The 14,478-nt window shown below is 40.7% G+C and overlaps 1 protein-coding gene across 3 annotated transcripts in view; it reads right to left on the reverse strand.

Moving 5' to 3' along the window:
* Nrxn3 (neurexin 3) overlaps nucleotides 1–14,478 on the reverse strand; it is a 1,486,512-nt gene that overhangs the window by 1,255,550 nt on the left and 216,484 nt on the right. The gene's annotated exons all lie outside the window — the stretch shown is intronic.

Here is a 14,478-nt window from a genome sequence, read left to right on the forward strand (position 1 = left end):
ACTTTGCAGAGGCCCTGTTGAGGGCCCTACCCTGCCTGGGGAGTGGTGGGTGGATGGGGTGGGGGTAGGTTGAAAAAAAGTAAAAAAAAAAAAAAAGTGCTGGTTTATCTGATTCAAATAGGTGACAGCCCTTGCCCTTGTAGTACAGGCTTTGCTGCAGAAATATGGGAGAGAGATTTTCGCCAGAACAGGAAGTTCAAGGGACATATTCTTGAAGGAGTGATGAGGTAGGAAAGTCAGAGTCTCAAGTTCAGAGCTGAGATAAGCAAAAGGCCAAATGGTTCTTTAGGCTTTAAGAGGAAAACTACTGCATAGCAAACACCTGGACTGAGCATGCCTCAACTGCTCACAATAAGAAATTCTCCAGTATTCCTGCTGTGAAGACAGAACACCTTGAACATTTCTAGGCATTTCTCTTCATGATTCTATTTCCCTCAACTAATCCATCTCTAGCATTTCACTCACTTTTCTCTTCGGTCTTCAAACCGGATGACTCTGGGCCACTTGCTGTGCTTTCTTTTGGTGTTGTCTTCTGTGTGTGTGTGTGCCTGCACACTCATTTTAACAAAAGCTCCTATTGTCTTAAGACCTCTTGTTCCTACCCTTCAACAGGGGGTGACAAGCAAACTATGTGTGCCTACCACTGCTTTTTTGGTCCAAATCTGACTTGGCAACACCAGAGTAGATGAAGAGTGAAGAATGAAGAGCTCTTCTCTCTCTCTCTCTGCAATTCAAAATGGATCAGAGCTATCCATGTGGACGCTTAAAGCTGCCCTGAGCTCTGTGAGTAAAGTGGACTTTCATGACAGTGCCGAAGTGAACCACAGAAAACTCCATGGCTATATATACCCAAATACTCCTGTAGCAGGTCATTCCTTCCCTCTGACTAGGAGATTCTCCAGTGATCGCTGGTATTTTAACAAGTGAAAGGGGAAAAGGGAAACACAAAGGAGAAAAATCTTAGCAGAACTGTATAACAGTTGGATTAACTGGATAGGATGGTCAGCCTCATTGAGATTCAGTTAAACTTCATTTTATGTATTTTTCCCAACAGAGATCCTCACCAACTAGCAAAATGCATAATTTTACACCCAAACCTGCCTCTCTTACAATGAATTTTTTCTACTTTTCCCTCTATTTCTGTGATAAAATACCATGACCAAAAACAATTGGTAGGGAAGGGTTTGTTTGACTAGAGGATACAGTCGATTAACTGAAGCCAAGGTTGAAACTGAGGCAGGAGCTTGGAACAGGAAACATTGAGGAACCCTACTTTCTTGCCTTGTTCTCCCTGGCTTGCTTAGCTAGCCTTCTGAGGCAGCCCAGGTCCACTTACCCAGGGGTGGTGCTACTCACAGTGGACTGGGCTATCCTCCATCAATTAGCAAATATGAAAATGTCCCACAGACATCTTCATAGGCCAATCTGATGGAGTCAATTCCTCAGATGAGATTCCCTCTTCCCAGGTGTGTCTAGGTTTGTGTCAAGTAGACAAAAACTTACTATAACGACTATGAACCTGAAGATTTGGTGAACAGCATTTAATTTCTATTAATCCCATATTCATTATTAAATTATCATGGGAGCCGGGCATTGGTGGTGCTCGCCTTTAATCCCAGCACTCCGGAGGCAGAGGCAAGCAGATCTCTGTAAGTTTGAGGCCAGCCTGGTCTCCAGAGCGAGTGCCAGGATAGGCTCCAAAGCTACACAGAGAAACCCTGTCTCGAAAAGCCAAAAATAAATAAATAAATAAATAAATAAATAAATAAATAAATAATCATGGGATTCTTGTATACACTTTTCTTCTGCAGCTTTATTAACCTTCTGATGTCTTGCCTCTGCTATCTAACCTTTGTATGACCTCTACTGTGCACAATTACCCACTTATGCTGACTGTATAAAGACTACTTTTGAACATTTCTTAAATGTCTCACATGCAACTAGAACTGCTACCACTACATAATCCCATGATCTTGGTATTCAACCATAAGCTCTAGATCAAAGCTGATTCCCTAACTTTCAACTATAATGACACAAAACCCTTCATATGGTCACATGTTCAGTTTATATGAGAATACTATTTGGAGCCAGATACAAAAGAATCAAAAATAATCAAGCTCAATAGAAAAGAAGCTGGGATACACATTGAAAAGTCACACTCTGGGCACTCAACTTGAGTGGGCACTCAGAATGCTCAGTTGAACATGTTCAGGTCCAAGCATTAGGAAATTTTGCTTTGGCACAACCTGGACTAGTCTGACTTCCACAGTTAAAAAATCAATGTTTCTCAGGCTGTGATTCCCCAGACCAGCAACAGTTCCTAAGGACGTGAGGATGTATTCAAAATAGAAATTCCTGGGTTCCATGCCAGATCTGATGATTAAGTTCTTGGGAATGATATCCAGTGGTCTGTGGCTTGAGAAGCTACCCAGGTATAATTAATTTAAATGTGTCCTTAGAACAGTGCTTCTCAAATTTGCTGAAGATTAGAATAACTGGGGATGCTTCAGAGGATCCAATACTGAGGAAACTCCTCAGACCAACTATATCTCTTGGCAAGGATGGAAAGGAGAAGGTCTGGGCTTGGGTAGTTTTTAAGCCTACTTCCCTACTCCTGGTGAACCTATAAATACTCAGGGTTTAAACCACAGGCTCCTTCCCTGACCCTGAATTCCCACTGAAAGCATTGCTTCAATACGTATGTATGTATGTATGTATGTATGTATGTATGTATGTATGTATGTATGATGTATGTATATGTATATATTACTATTATTCTGGGTTCTCAAACCAGTGTGATTCCTTTGATCTCTCGGATGTCAGTGGTGTAACTCACATCAGAAAGGAGGGAAAACAGACCCATCTAATTGCCTTAGATCAAGTTACATACTGAAATGACTGGAAAGCAAGAAGGGCTGGTTTTCTAAAATGTTCCTTCAGCTATAAGCTTCCTACCTCTAGCTTAGAAATACCCATAATGGAGGAGAGAAAGCTACCCTGGGTCTTCTTTCTTCAACCTGCCAGCAACCCCATGATTATTTCCTCCATCAACCTGAGTGAGTGGGCTGGGAGTCACTTACCCTCCTTTAAATTGCCCCATTTGTGTCAAGGTTATTTTGTACAAAATGATAAGTATTACCCATTAATTCTCTTCTACACCTCCTACATTTTTCCCCAAGCCTAGGCTCTTAGAAAGGCTCTCTCTCTCTCTCTCTCTCTCTCTCTCTCTCTCTCTCTCTCTCTCTCTCTCTCTTCTCTCTCTTAAAAGAGATCTATAAAACACAGTTACCCTGTAGGTTTGCCATGAATTTGCATCCTCTAATCCATGAGCCAAGAAACAGATAATCAGTATTATTAATCAAAATGACTGACTATCATTAAACTCAAGAAGAAAATGATGCCAAATCTTGCATTTCCCTCCAGATCCAATTAAACTTCTCTTCTTCATAAGGCATCACATGTTGACCTCTAGAAACATTAACAGCCTCCAGTTTTTGTCAATTCCTCGAACTATGTATCTGTCCGTATGCTCTGCACCTTTTACCACATCACTGATAAACTTTATGAAGGCCAAAACACCAGACTTTCTCGTTCTTTTGATTCCCTCACAACCTCAGAACAGTATGGGGGCAGAAAAAAACAGAATAGAAATTCAGTAAACATTTCAATATCATTATATCCATTTCACAGAACACCAAGAACACTTAATCATCACCCTGGCTTCTAAATATATTCTTCGAGTTCAAAAGCAAAAGTAGCATCACCATCCTGCCTCCAATTTCAAGTGCTAAGATGAGCCCAGTTCTCACAGATTGCATGGCAGAGTGACTCAAGAGTGGTGTCTCTGTCTCTGTCTCTCTCGGTCTCTCTGTCCTCTCTCTCTCTCTCTCTCTCTCTCTCTCTCTCTCTCTCTTTCTCTCTCTCTCTCCCTCTCATTCTGTGTGAGTGTGTGTCTGTGTGTACATGCTCATGCATGCAGAAACAGTTTGACTCTTTCCCATGAATCAGTCTTTTCCTACCCTAATGTTTTTTAACACAGTGTCTTAGAACACTTATGGAAATTAAGCGCATTTAATTTTTGTAACTCAGTTTTTGCTCTTGTTATTGCCTTCAAGTCTCCGCTTTTGTCCTTTTTAATTATTAGAATTTAAGAAATAGTTCTCAGATACAGTCAAACATTTTCATCATAAGAAACCATTGCAAATCTGGAAGTTCAATTTTAATAATTGAAAAGACATTTGTTCCTCGTGGGGTACATTTGCATTTTAAAGCTGGTAAGGCTGAGGTGGTATAGAATCCCCAAAAATGATTCGAATTGGTAATGAAACAAATCCAATTTTCACTCTAAAAACAATACTGTATTTTGAGAAGTCATGCTTCCTTCTTCAGAGAAACATAAGGCTTAGTGATTCACCATGTGCAAGTTGCTAAGTTTACTTTGGAGAATAAATATACAATACACTCAAATATACAGTAAACTTGCACTAAAGTTTCTGTTGCATTTCTAGCCTGGAAGTAAGTTTCTGTGCAAACATAGTCTTTCCACCTGATCTTCCCATATTCATCTCTCACTAGTATAAATAGAACATTACTTGGGAGAGGTATGAAATCCAGAGGATGAACAAGCAAAAAAGCCTCTTGGATGATTAACTGGAGAAACAGAGAACCTGATATTATGGTAAATGATTCTCTGCACAGCACAGGAAAGAAAGAAAAGGGTCTTATTGCATCTTGTTATGTTGAATTTGGTTGATATCCCTGGGAGGCCTGCTCTTTTCTGAAGGGAAATAGAGAAGCAATAGATATGAGGGAGAGGTGAGATTGGGGGATTGGGAGAAGGGGAAAGGCTGTGGCTGGAATGTATTGTATGAAAGAAGAATAAATGAATTAAATAAAATTAGAAAAAAGTGGCACAGGGAGAAGCTGCAAAAGAAATTGTTTTTCTACCTGCAGACAGACAGACAGACAGACAGACAGACAGACACACACACACACACTACACACACACACACACACACACACACACACACACACACACACACACTCCCTTCATGAAGAGCAGAACTAGGTGTTAAAATGTTTCTTTACAAAGATTCTAATGGGAGCTAAAGCAATTGCAGCATGTAAGAGGAGGGACTAGATTTATGGGAGGCAAATTCTCAGGTTGCTGGGAAGCTATATACAAAGACAGTATACCCTGAGGCATCGGACCACTAGCCCCAAAGCATTGCATGGAGCTGTGTTGTGGAAGAGAAGTGGATCTGCAGACTTTTATTAAATAAGAATTCCCACTTATGGCATGAGTCAACACACTTAATGATTGGCATACTGCCATATAGTGTTTTATTAATTATACTACCTAATAAAATTTTATTATAATAACACTTGCCCTGCGTTTTGGGTTTTCTCAGGGGTTCAGAGGAAAAGAGAACTAATTACAGGAGGAAATTTGTATCACAGATCAATGGATTAAATGTTACACCTGTCTCTAATGTGGGAACTAGGCAATATTTAAATGGCAAGAAAAATAGTTTTTCAGGAGTTATGTATTTGTTCTCAAAGTCAAAGCTACACAAGAAGGTTATTTTGCTTCTTAATTATTCTAACTATGTTCCCAGTTGCCCCAGGTTTATAAAGCCACACCATTCTTCATGCTATTTCTGGCTGTGCTAAGCCTAGAACTTTCATGTCCTTGCACTTACCTCTTGGTCTGGGATATTTTCTGCATGCCTGGATCCTCTTGTTACTCAACTATATAGAAGTCACAAAAAATGTTACTCTGGTGAAGCATACCTCTAATCCCAGCCCTTCAGAGCCTGAGGCAGGAGAATTGTGAGTTTGAAGTGAACCTGGCTGTATAGCAAGCTCCAGATCAGTCTCAACCACATACTAAAGCCAAAAACAAAAAAGAAACACCACAATAGTAGCCATCATAGTGTGTGCCATGCTTTAGGTGTGATGGGTTAACTTATATCCAGAATCCCAGACACCCTAAAATGTCTTACCTTTGTGGTAAGACATACATCACATACCTGATAAAAGCAGAACACATCATTCTTTGGAGGTTTCAAAACTCCATATATAGGTCTTACTTCTACAAGCTTAACAGCTAGGGATTAACAATCAGATGAGTGTAGCTCTGTTGACATCCTGACTACCACCATATAAGAGCACCATCCAAGGACCACCCAGGTAACTCATTCATGAATTCCTGAATCCCAAAACAGGAAGAGATGGCAAATGTTTATTGTCTAGAGCCACTAAGTTTTACAGTGATGAACACTTCAGCAAAGGTTTACATATCCAAGAAAAGTGTCAGCGCCCCAAACTCAGAACTCCATCTATAACTGTGACTGAATGGTTATCCCAGACAAAATTATTTCTTCCCTTTCTTTCCTAATTCACTCTATTAAAAAGAAGTTTCACAATGGAGAGGGTTTTTTCCCTCCTTTTCAAGAGCCTTAGTAGCAGTCCTACTGTATCAAACAGGATTGGTTTTTAAATGAACATTCTTGTACTGCTCTGCCTGCCAGGGGACTTGTGAGGCTTAATTAATTACAGATCTTTGGATGAAAGGAGCACCAAGTACAGAGAATTATCATCAAACGGGACCAGGAAAAATCAAAGAGAGGAAAAAAACCCAACATTCTCTTTTTGCTTGCTAAATCTATTTCACCTGAGACTTCACACAGGCTGAGCCATCTATTGTTTAGAGAATACTCCATTTTTGCTGAGTGCAGAAGGGAAGCAAGCCAACATAGCCACAGAACAGGGAGCCCTTGTCCTTTAGCTTAAAATAGGCCTCTTTCCCAAAATAGGTGCAAACTCTTCTTTTAAGGGACAGCATGGCCATCTGGATCATGGGCTTTCAAGGGGGAGCAGAGATGTGTAATATCTTTGTAGGGGCCCCATATAGGGAGTCCACCCTCAGTTGTAAGTGTAGAACATCCTGCACTTCAAGTCAGACAGTGGTGGCACACGCCTTTAATCCCAGAATGTGGGGAGCAGAGGCAGGCAGATCTCTGTGAGTTCGAGGCCAGCCTGGTCTACAGAGTGAGTTCCAGGACAGCCTCCAAAGCTACACAGAGAAACCCTGTCTCAAAAAACTCAAAAGACAAAAAGGAGAAGAAATAAAGAATTTCCTTCACTTCAGTGAGTCTAACAACTCTAGATGCAGGTGCTCACTATGAGCAAATAGTAAGATGAAGAAATGCATTCATTCTTTTAGTTTCTGTTTATGTTCAGATGATAGTGCTCCATCAGAGGAATCCTAGAGCAGCAGAATTTTTTTATTTTTCAATATAATAGGAATTAGATAGTTCATAAGAGGCCAGTAGCAAATGGGAGAGTGGCTAAGTTTTCTGGTTAAGATTCCAAAGTGCGAATCTAGGCTTCTTCACACAATAAACAAATGATCTTGGGTAGGTAAGTAACTTAGCGTCTCTGATCCTCTAATTCCTTCTTTTAGCAAAGTACAGCCACCAGTACTATTGGCTGCCTCGGGCCTCTAAATCACAAAGGCAGTGCCGGGAGGGGAGACAAAAGCTAATCATTGGGCCATAATGTTGGCCATCACTATGGATCTTATTCATCCTGCAAGTCTGGGGCCTGAAAACACACTCACTAAGGTTTCACAAAGCTTTCTATTCTGGTGATATGTGGCTTTTCCTATAAAGCCATAATATTTGGATCTGGTAAGGTTACATCTCTAACCTTTTCCTCAAGGTGTATGGAGAATAGGCTTTTTCTTACCAACCAAGTAAAATCAGAAAGGCCAGGTAGGAATTGGGAAGATGGCCTAGTCAGTAGGGCGCTTACCTCACAAGCATAAGGACCTGATTCAGATACCTCAGAATCCAGGTGAAAAGAGCTGAGTGTGGTGCGCTGGGAATCCCAGGACTGTGAGAGGGGGACAGAGGCAGGCAAATCCTTAAGGCTTGTCTGCCAACCACACAAGACAACTTGATGATTTGTGGGCCAGTGAAAATCCTGTCTCCAAAGAAAGGAAGGAAGGAAGAAAGAAATGAAGGAAGGGAAAGAGAGAGAGAAAGAGAGAGAGAGAGAGAGAGAGAGAGAGAGGTTGGTGGTTCACACCTTTAATTCCAGCACTTTGGAGACAGAGCAGGCGGTCCCTGTAAGTTCGAGGCCAGCCTGCTTTACAGAGCTAGTTCCAGGACAGTTAGGGCTGTTACACAGAGAAACACTGTCTCAAAAAAACAGAAAAGGAAAGAAAGAAAGAAAGAAAGAAAGAAAGAAAGAAAGAAAGAAAGAAAGAAAGAGGGAGGGAGGCAGGGAGGGAGGGAGGCAGGGAGGGAGAGAGGGAGGAAAAGAAAAGGTAGATAGCACTGAGGAATGACACACAAGGTTGTCCTCAGACCTACATACATGCGTGTGTGCACAAACATACGTTTACACACACATTTTTAAAAAGAAAGATAGATTTAGCTTTTCTTCTAGGTTGCTCAAGTCTCTCTGGGCCTCAGTGTAATAGATACAGCCTAGGTCACCAGACTAATTAGTATTCCTTTATGTTGTAGTCACTCTGTGCATAAACTTGCCTTGGTTCTTCCCTGAGGGGGGTGGCTGGCTCAGGGAAGTAAACAAGTGTTACTGGACCAATGGCTACTGCAATTGTGCATGACGGTTACACTAACTCATGTCATCAGATTGCTGTAATGATTAAAGGCAATAAGGCGCATGACAACGTCTGCCAAGGTTAGGCAAAGGTTGTGGCAGTTAGTGTCATCTCTAACCTCAAATTAAAGCAGAGGAGAGAAACGTTAGAAAGGAAAATAAGCCGAACTAGAATTTCCCTGCCTTTGGCCACAATGGGCGAGACCAGAAATAAGTGAGATGAACCCTGCGCATTCCTTCCATCAGACTGAATCATTCAAACCAAGATATCCCAATTTAGGCATGTGGGTGCATTTGGGTATTCTCTTTTTAGGAGATTAGAGGAGAAGAAGGAGAAAGAATGAGGAGAAGGAGAAAGAAGAGACAGGGAGAAGGACACTCAGGGCTGACTGTAATCATCTCATTACATGTGATAGGATCTTCTTCAGCAAGCCTGGTGACTTTCAGTTGACCTTTGCGAAAGACTTGAAAGAGCCTTGCTCCCTACTAATGCCACACACCTCGCCAAGGAGTTGTTACAGAGAGGCCTTCATTCGGGGCTCATCTGAACAGCAGCAAGAAGTGCAGGTGGCATGTGCCCAGTCTATCTGTGGACTGGCAAAAGTCTATTCCACAACAAAGTTCTCAGTTCTGCTCTTGGCTCTGTCATCAGTAACTGTCTGGCCTTGGGCAAGGTGCTGCCAGAAGTCTCAATGTTTCCAGGTATGTGAGAACACACCAAACACTCATGAAAACCACACATAAAATGTTTTTCTCTCTTTTTTTAATTTAAATTAGAAACAATCTTATTTTACATATCATTATTTTGTATGCTCTAAAGTACAAAGCTTTCTATTCTGAATATTGCCTTGGATGACACTAGACCTGGTACATACATATCCATCTTTTTTCTTTCTTTTTTTATCTCTATTTCTTACTGGCTTTTTATCAGCTAATAAGCCAATAGCACTCTTTATTCTATTATGCTATGTATTGCCACAAGGCTGTGGCTTCCCTGTGATGCTCTGGCATGTTACTCCTTCGGCAGCTACACTGCATCTCTCTCAAGACTCACTCTCTGTGTTCCTCTTCCCAGCATTCCTAGTCTGGTAACCTTGCCTATAGTTCCTCCCTACTGGCCAATCACTGCTTATTCACCAGCTAAAAGAAAGTGAAAAGTGCAAGTTCCTAAGCTCTATGCCCAGAGATATGGGGTGGTACTAAGAAGTGTACCCTTTCCGTGTGTATCATTGTCTACCCTAAAGGCATCCTGACTCTCTCTCTCTCTCTCTCTCTCTCTCTCTCTCTCTCTCTCTATCTCTCTCTCTCTGTCTATCTCTATCTCTCTCTTATGCAATTAAAGTTTATCCAAAATAGATTGGGTATATGCAGGCCAAAAACAAACTGAAGGAGAGTCAGAGAGGCCAGCCCCAAACCCATGTGACTAAAATTCTGCCAAGAATGATTTATAAACATAGAAGGGGAACCAAAGTATTCTGTTTTTCTATCAGTGACTGACCAGAGACAGATAATTGGGCCACAGACATAAGATGCTAGCCACGAAAAGTTTCAAGGATTATCTAAGTTGTAGTAAGGTCAAATCTAACTCCTGGCATAACAAGAGGAAGCAACAGCAATAGTCTTACATTCAAAGGGAACATTGATTCAAGAGCCATGATGTGGTACATCGAGCTCCTTAAGGAAAATGGTGGAAGTTGTATTTTCTAATCCAACTACAGAAAAGACCAGTTTTGAATTTAAAGACAATGTTTCAGATGGCATTGTCAATAGTTCTCTGGTTCAGGGCAGTTTCGTATGATCTGCCCTTGAAATAAGATAAATACTGCCAAAGCCTTGTACCTACTACCCCATGTGCAGGTCCAGGCTGGGTCTCCAGCATTTCAGGAATTTGTCCTCTACTACTCCAGTCTCCATGCCCTGATTGGCACCCAGCAATTTCATGCTAATTCTGGACCTACAAAGAGCTTAGAGAGCCTTTGTCCTCATGCCCCTTTGCTGTGGCTTGCAACTCTGCACACATTGATTGTTCGAAGTGGAAATTAGCTATCTAGGTCAGTGGTTCTCAAGACTGGCTGCACATTAAATTTACCCAGACAGGCTTTATGTTGATACAGATACCAAGGCCACATCTCAGGTCTTTTCAATAGACTGTGACCATGGGGCCCAGGCATCAGTGTTTTCTTTTGTTTTTAACAAAGCATCTAGGCAATGTCAACCCATGAGCCCAAGAACACAGATCTATATAATGATTCTTAATTTTTGGTAAAATTTCCTGGGATTTTTTTTTAATGTGAGGCTCAATTCCCCTGAATTTGATCAGTCTGAGACAACATTCAATTATCAATTTTAAAACATATTTTTGTTGATTTTTATATTTACCCAAGTAAATCTCTGTCTTATCTCTCCACCACTTCCTATTCATCCCAAAGTACAAACCCCACTTTTCAGGATGAAGGTATTATATCAGTCTTTTTATTCCTCTGACCATCTTGGAAGCATTTTTATTCTACCCTCTTCCTCACTTGTGCTTCATAATTTGGCATAATTCATACAAGCATTCTTGGCTAAAACAGTTTGTTCCCTTACCCAGGTCGGTACTATTCCCTAACAGATTTTCATGTCAACCTCTACCATGTTTGATGGTTTCAAAGATGACTACAGCATACACTCGAGCTCTGAGTTTGCAACCCCTCATCTAATACTAGCCTATGGGGTCTATTTTCCTAGCAAGTGAATCTGCATTGGACTTCGGATTGCTTCTGTCAACAGAATGTAGCAAAACGAAGAGTGTGCCAGCTCCAGCTCTAGGCCTCAAGTGTCTTTGCATGTGTCTAGTTTTCCTCTGCTTCTCATCACCATAGCAACATCCAGGCTACCCTAAAAGCAAACTCATGTTAAAGTGCTGGGGAATGTATGGAGCGAAGCTAAGCTATTAAAATGAAAGCTCCAAAGAGAAAAGAGTCTAGCCAAGATCAGCAAAGCCAAGCAGCCCATCTGGAGCTGAGCACAGATGCTCATGTGAGGCCCACTGTGTTCCAGACCACATCAGCAGGTCTTCCCAGCCAACTTAAGACTCGGGAGAAATCATAAATTGCTGGTTGTTTTAAACCACTTAAATTTGGAGAACTTTGGTATACAGCTATTGTCAATTAATAAGCCTTCTAATTTAAACCATTAACAGTAAAACTACCAATAACAAAACAGCACACACAAATGTGTCTGTGTGTGTGTGTGCATGTGTGTGTTTGTGTGTGTGTGTGTGTGTGTGTGTGTGTGTGTGTGTGTGTTATAATTTCCACACTGATGATTTTGTTTTGCTTCGTTTGAGACATGGTCTCTCTTTTATGTGGCTCTGGCTGCCTGGTCACTGTGTAGACCAAGCTGGTCTTGAACCCAAAGACACACACCTACCTCTGTCCCCTAGGTGCTGGTATTGAAAGAGTTCACCACTAATGATGATAATATTTGGAGAGAATCTACACATCCACCTCATAACTGAGTGCTGTGATGCAATCCCAGTGGGACCAGTAGTAGGATATTTATAGTCACAGGCTAGTGAGAAAGGAACAGGTATGGCCACAATACACAGAAGGCTCATTCATGCTAAGAAGCAGCTGAATGAGGCCCCTGTGCACAAGACAATAAGTGAGAATAGGGGAAGGTGGGATAGAATTTAGTAAAATACAGGTCATAGAGAACCGAGAAGGGCAAACTTTACAAAACCTGCACAGTCAGCATGATAGCTGCATCCTTTTGAAGATTTTCAGGGACATTACTAGCTGATCACAGTTTGGTACCATTGAACTTGATTCTGTTTTTCTTTCATTACACATATGCCACAGAATTGGCTTGGTTTTCTAGATGATGGAGAGCACAAAATCTTAAGAGATGTATGGATTATATTTTGTAAATATTTTAATACCATAATGAGAATAAATGAACACAGACTAGGAAGCAAGGTGCTGTAAACGTTGCTTAAAGGAAGACATTTCCAAATAATCCCATCCTTGATGATTTGTAGGTCTGTTCCATGGTGAAATCATCATTTCTCCAGTTTAGCGTAATTATGCTGCCTGCGTATAATGTGGATACTAAGTGACTTATTGAGAAGATGCTGATAGACACTGGAAGAGCTGAGATCCTGGCTCCAGGGTTTTCTTTTTTTAAACTTTATATCTTAAAATATTAGTCAATCCCTCCTCCTTTCTCTTTAGCAAGTTTTCTCAAGCGCCACCAATTAAACTCTAATGCTTCAGCAAAATAGCCACCATCTTCAGGAGGCTATTAAATTAGGTTATCAGTTTAGGTTCATTTCTACATCTTTTTATCCAATGCTACTCCAGCATTGGGGGACACCTCGCCTCTCACCATGCATTCCCACATCTCCACCTGAAGCATGCTCTCTCCTATCACAGAAATTATGTTGGCTTTATGTGTCACAATGTCACAGATACCAGTGAAGTCCTAACGATCAGACTCCATCAAAGCTCCACAGTTAACCCTCTGCTCAGACTCTAGAGCACTGGATTCCTTCTGTTTTACATTATGGCAGCATCTTTAAATGTGCTTTCCCCTCTAGGAAGCAGCACTTCTCCGAAGGCAATGACTCTAGGGTTGCACATTGCTTTTGTTGAGTGGCAGGGTGAGCTCACATTTATTTGGTACAGTAAAGATGATACTTGCTCATTCAAAGGAGGAATAATAAAGAAACTTTAAGCCATTGCTGCTACTGAAGATATTTCCTTCCTATATTATGTTTTTCATATATATACATATATATAATAAAAATATAATTTAAATTAAAATGTAATTTTAATTTCACAAACCTAGAGTAATGCTAAAAATCCAGTTTTCTATCATGTTTATTTTTTACATTATGAAATTGCGACATTTTGGCATAATATTTTAACACTGCCATTGTATGTGGGCTCCATATCCAAATATTTGCTAATTTTTATGCAGTTGAACAATTTCCAGAATTCTTTTTCACTGAATGAGACTCAATGGCATCCTCGCTATGTTAATCTTTTCACTGAATTTTTCTTTAATAGATCCTTAAACATATAATTGAGACAGGCATTTTGTGTCTCCTCCTGCCTCGGACTCATTCAATTGTCCTGCATACCAGAATGAGAATATTTCTTCACCTCAATAGTCTTATTTATATATAGTACTTGGTATACATCTTAATGCACAAAAGTGCAACGCATATCTCCTAGGAATCTGCCCATCAGAGAAGAAATAAACAAATAATGCATCATAAATGATAGTATTGCGTGTATGTAGTTTCTCAAAGAAATAGCAGGGCAGGATCCAAGAAGAAGGAAATAATGCCTTTATTTTCAGAGCATAGTTCTTATTAAAGTGGAGCTAGCCACAGGAATACTTTTTCAATGACTTGGGAAAGTAGCCACTGTATCGGAGACACTACCTGGACTCAATTCCTATCAATTAGTCTCAAGCTACCACCAAACTGCAGGTCCAGACATATGCCAGCAATGGTAAAGGGACATTGGGATATGTTGGAAAGAGTGTTTGGGGACTCTTCATTGGCTTGGACTCACAAAGTGATTTCCACTATGTTCCAAATCAATTGGTGGGTGTGGGCAAGTTTAGGAATAAGAACAGCAGGGGAAACTGGGTGTCCTCTGTGGACACACTAAAGGATACCTTATTCCTAATCACATAGGCTCCAGTGAGTTAATGTACTCAAAATCAAAGCCTCCCCAATACTTAATAAAATGATCATACTCAAGAAAGGACAAGAGAGGTCACCCTCTTAGTTGTTCTAAACAGAAGAGAAGGGAGAGAATATTGGTGTGTCTTGGTAGATGGCAACACATG

The sequence above is a fragment of the Cricetulus griseus genome, chromosome 5, assembly GCF_003668045.3.
Source record: "Cricetulus griseus strain 17A/GY chromosome 5, alternate assembly CriGri-PICRH-1.0, whole genome shotgun sequence".
Classification (NCBI taxonomy): domain Eukaryota; kingdom Metazoa; phylum Chordata; class Mammalia; order Rodentia; family Cricetidae; genus Cricetulus; species Cricetulus griseus.